The sequence below is a fragment of the Eschscholzia californica genome, unplaced genomic scaffold, assembly GCF_041429995.1.
Source record: "Eschscholzia californica isolate CP2 unplaced genomic scaffold, dmEscCali1.0.p SCAF_4, whole genome shotgun sequence".
Lineage (NCBI taxonomy): Eukaryota > Viridiplantae > Streptophyta > Magnoliopsida > Ranunculales > Papaveraceae > Eschscholzia > Eschscholzia californica.
The window spans coordinates 28,704,470-28,709,939 of NW_028238461.1; the positions used below are offsets into that span (position 1 = coordinate 28,704,470).

Consider the following 5,470-nt stretch of genomic DNA (forward strand, 5'->3'; position numbering starts at 1 on the left):
TCGTAGTTATGATGTGGACATGAGATAAGGAGGTCTTTAAATCTCTCCCAACACCTAAAGAAGGTCTCCTCTTTGTCTTGCTCAAAGTTCATAAATTCTCTTCATAAGGTGGTGGTTCGATGAGTGGGAAAGAACTTTTTCAAAAACACCCTAGTCATCTCACCCCAACTTCTTATAGTCCTAGGCTTTAAAGAACGAAACCATATCTTCGACTTTTCTTTTAATGAAAACGGAAATAATTTGAGCTTAGCGATTCCCTCAAGTTCTCCATTGATTGAGAGTATCGAGCAAATCTCATCGAACTCTCTCAAATGAAAATATGGATCTTCATTCTCTAGGCCTCGAAATATAGAAAGTAATGGGATAATCTCAGGGTGTATGCCTAAATTACACACATTACTTGAAAATGTGATGCATGAAGGTATGCTAGCCATATTAGGCTCAAGGTAGTCTCTAAGACTCCTAATTGGTCGATGAACCTCATAACCATCATTCCAACTATCATTCTCATAAATATCCATTGAAGCACAATTAAAGCAAAATGCAAGCAACCACAAGTGTTCGATTCGACTACTACTATCAATAATAGACAAGATGCAAATGCACTTAAGCCGCTCAAATAAGTAAAGGTTAGAGAACGATACTAGAGGTGGCATTCGTTACCACAATTTGATCCTCTTCCCTTTTCTTGTCTCTACCTTTTTATGCCCAAACTTGTTTGCTTTCGTCCTTTAAAGCTCCTTGGATGAGTACCTTCGAGAAAACAGAAAAAAAGAAAAAAAATTGAGAAGAAACTACGAAGAACAAACAAAGAAAATGTCTAAGTAAATAAAGGACACTAAACTAATGAACAACACGACAAACGATATCCAATCTACTAGACTTATACCCGGAAGCGGCGCCAAAAACTTGATGCACCCGAAAAGGTTGCATACCCAAGCGGAGGTATCAAGTAGTAACCGGTAAAACCGGAGTCGGTCCAAGGATAGGAAGGTAGTTTGGATATCGAAGGGTCTTATCCTTTGGTCTAGATATTAAAAGCTAACTTAGACTAAAAAGGAGAGAAACAAGGATAAATGGGGGGGGGGGGGGGGAGGGGGGTTATGATATTGAATAAGAAACAAAAGAAAACAAATAAAACTACTAAACAATCTAAGTAAACGGGCGAGAGAGATGCGGGAGAAGAGTCGAAGGGACATGAGTCGGGGACAAGTGAGAGAAGTGTCGAGGTATGGGAATCCGATGTTGTGAACCTACATCTATGTACAGTCTAATCAAATAGATTGATACAAACCTACTCTCGATTCCTAAGGAGGATGTTCATAAGCACTACGTATGTCCGGGGATAATACTTAGTCAAATAAACTTCCTATACGAATAAAACCGAATCGTCGATCACATTGCATAATCGATTAACTATGCGAAGTACTTGATAAGACACATGAAAAACAATTGAAACAAGTAATCGAAATAAGAGAACATCAATTTATTATCAAACCATTAAATCATCACATAAATAATCACGAGTTCATCACATTTCATCCCATAATCGACACACTTGATTTAGCTAACACATGGTGAATAAGTAATAAATGAAGAGAGAATCCCTCTTTTTCGATGTGGCGCGAGGCTAGGTTCGTCGGAAAAAATGAGTCTTTAAGTGCAGCCATCTCCCCTTAGCAAAAACCAGAGTCCCTTTACCAATCAGCATCATCTTCTTCCTTTCTCCTCAACCACCATTAAAGCTTACTCAAGCTTTCTCTCTCTAACAAATTTCAACTCAAAGTCAAATCAAACAACAAGGGAATCATGGTCTTGATGTGGGGAGTAAAACCCCTAAAATTTCCGACCAAAATAGTGGCCAGAACCACCTCAACAAAGTCCGATAGATTCAAGCTTTTCCTGCCAAGAAAGGGTAGAGTTGCTGCTGTCCTGTGAAGACCGACTGTTGGTGAATTTCCGGTCCCTGTTCAAGCTGTGGCGTGCTGTCCTGTTGAAGTCCCGTGTTGTTCTCAAAAACCCGAGCTCCATAAGCTGCTCTAATGTTGCTGTCCGCGACTTTGCCATGCCGGCCAAGACTAGGCCGGCCTAGCTTGGCCGGCTCCTCCTCTCTCTCCTCTTTAAGATCTCTCAAACCCTAACCTTTTTCTTTCCTCAAGAACACCTAACCCTAGCTCTTTCTCTCTCTTTTGATTTGTCAAGAAGATGAATAGTAATCAGATAAGATTCCCTCTTTTTGTTGTAGTAAGACAAGGCCCATCAACACATTAAGAGGTGCCTTTAAGATTTCTTTTCTTTCTTCTTATGTTTGGGCTTTAGGCTTGCTTCATTAGAATAAGAGGTGCTCCTAAATTCTTCATATCTTCTTCTATGAATTTCTTCTTGAACTTGGGCTTGCATCTCATTAGAACTAAAGGAGTGCCTTCATCCTTTTTCTTTACAAATCTAATTTCAAGCAACGACTCCGGCTTCTATCTCCATAACTTCCACGTTCGAACTCGGAATTGACTTCCATTTTCACCGTTGGACTCGCCATTGACTCCACTTTTCATTTGATCATTGATTTTGACCAAAATGACCAAAATACCTCTGGTGCTCTTTTCTTTCCTTTGGTCGCATGAGATGAAAATGTGATAATTCGCTATTTTTATTCCGAATCACACGCCAAACCCCAAATAAACTACCTAGCAATTAAAACACATAAATAATTAGAAAAAAACACCCGAAAAGAACTAACTCATCAAAGTTAAGTGACCTACATGTGGCATTTTCACGCCACATCCACGGGCTTCATAAAATATCAATTCGGTTTTATCTTTCTATCTTCTCTTTTACTTGTCTATTATTAATTGAACCATGTATTTAATATCCATGGGTTTCTAACTCTTCCACTAGGATAGAGGATGAAACCCTAACAAGAGTAGTTAAATTCTAATATCACATTTATATTATTATCTCTTTTAATGTGCCTTAATGTTTTACAATTAATCGTACTTCAGTTAGCCTAAGAAACTAACAACTTGGTTCTTAATTGCATGATATTTTAAGTGAAGTGGGTTATGGGTTTAGTTAATTGAGAAGGGTCTTTTATTGTTTTATCTTCCGAAAATTGAAGATCGATTTCTAACAATTTTTGAGTTATCAAAGAGGGATAATGATTTCAATTAGATATTAGATTCGAATATGATTGTTAGTGGTGAATTCCAATATCCTAGATTCACAACCTAATAGTTTTCCAACAATTTACCTTGTTTCTTAGTTTTACTTTTTAAGTCTTCAAATAATTTCTCAAAAAACCCAACTATTATGTTTCCTAGTTTATTTGTTAATCTTAGGTTGAGGTTTAATTCCAAACAAATCCTCGTGGGATCGACATCGTAATACATACCATATTCACATACGGTTCGTGCACTTGCGAGTTTTAATTTTGTCTAATTAGCCTATTAATTAGGTTAACTAGATTTCATATCAAGTTTTTGGCGCCGCTGCCGGGGATGCGTTTTTAGGAATTGATTTTTAAACTAGTAGTTTAGGAAATTATTTGGTTTAAAAAAAAATATTTTGTGTCTAGTTTTTTTTAAGAGCTTTCTATATTCTGGTTATTTGTGATTGTTTCAGATTTAGCAAGAGGTGAAAAAAAAAGCCTTGGATTCAAACACTTGAGGAAAGAGTGGTCTGGGTCGTCTGCAAAGGTCGTCTCCCTTCTGGAACGGGAGGTAACATTTCTGATCACCCACGAATCCCCTGTCAGTGGGTAATTGTGTGAATTCGTGTGCCTAATTGTTTTGCCGAGCTGTTTAGTGTAAGCATTCTAGTAAGGGCACGAACCCAGTTACAAGATAGGAGTCGGATTTCATCACCGAACTCTTGCCCAATTAGGAAACAACGTACGCGATCCTAAGCCTCGTGAAAAAAATTAGAATCTGATTTAGACAATGACCCTAGAGTATCGAGCTCATAGGACCTTCATAAACAACTCTAGAACTCGATTTTTATCTAGGCATTCTCAGAGGAAAACGTGTTAGGCAATTATTGTCAAAAAGGCCGCCTCAAGAAAAGGAAACGTTGTCGAAGGAAGACAGTTATTTTCAGCTTTCATAGCTGGCTGTCTTTCTAGAGAATTGTTTACCGTCTACTTTTATCGAGTAACCCTTATAACAGTCATAGTTCAAGTGTTGTGGCGAAGTAGGAGCTGTCTAGATTACTAGGCAAATTTGACAAGCCATTCACTAAATCTACTAATAACTTGTTGCTAGATTCTGTTTAGGTTGCTTGGTGGAGTCAGCTTAATTGTGCTTTTTTCCTTAGGATCTTCGTAGTGAATCCTTGGTTTTCGGAAAAAAATTCCCTTCTCTGTCCGTGTCAGTTTATGCCACCTAGGCCTCGTGATCACTTTTCATTAAAAGAGATCAAGGAGGTGAATTTGTTGAAGTAATAGGTGAGAACATAGATCAACGTAGGATTGAGAATGCTCCACTAACCCTAAGAGAGTACATGTACCCCACAAGGGCTAGTCGTCCGTCGTGTATTCAGTTGCCTGTCACCACAGCTCATTTTGAGCTAAACTGGGTATGATCCAAATGTTGCCTATTTTTTGTGGTGCGAAAAATGAGAATCCCTATCACCATATTAGGGAATTTGAGGAAATTTGTTCAACAATGAAATATAGAGATATGCCTGAGGATGAGTTAAAACTAAGGTTGTTTCCCTTCTCTCTGAAAGAGAAAGCTAAATCTTGGTTCCACGCTTTGCAACCCGAGTCGATTAGTCATTGGGAAGAGTTAACCACAACTTTTCTTCAAAAGTTCTTCCCTAAACACAAAACCGCTACCATTAGGCAAAAGCTTGCAGGTTTTGTGCAGCAAGATGGAGAGTCCCTTAGTAGTTATTTAGAGAGGTTTAACGACCTCCTCTTACAATGCCCTCACCATGGTTTCGAGAAAATACGATTAGTCCAGATTCTCTATAATGAACTAGATTATCAAACTAAAACCATGGGTGGAAAATACACTAAGTGTGAGGGAACCAGGTAAATTCCCTAGCCAACCTCAACCAAACCCAAAAGGAGTGTTTGAACCTAACTCTTCTAAGACAAAAGAACAAGTACAAGGGATCTTTACACTTAGGAATCGAAAAGTTATAGGTGATGAGGAGGAAGAACCTGAAAAGCGTAAAACTACTACCACCTCACCCACCAAGGATCTAATAGATAGTGACCCACCTCCTAAGTGTATAGACAAGAGTTCACCTGAGAGGACCTGTACCATTTCAGCTCCTTTTCCTGAGAGGTTAGTTGCGGATATAAAGGGTACAAATGCTAATGAATTGATAGATGTTCTCAAAGAAGTAAGAATTAGCATTCTATTACTCGATGCAATCAAGCAGATTCCTGCTTATGCAAAACTCCTAAAGGAATTGTGTACTCATAAGCGTAAGCCACAAGTACACAAGAAAGTTTTTCTAACTGAGA

At 38.4% G+C, this 5,470-nt stretch overlaps 1 non-coding gene across 1 annotated transcript; it reads right to left on the minus strand.

The window, feature by feature from the left end:
• Positions 1 to 4,829: 4,829 nt before the first annotated feature.
• LOC147544016 (small nucleolar RNA R71) lies at positions 4,830 to 4,936 on the minus strand. Its single transcript, XR_015224413.1, has one exon. It is a non-coding gene; the product is annotated as a small nucleolar RNA R71 (small nucleolar RNA).
• Positions 4,937 to 5,470: the final 534 nt, after the last annotated feature.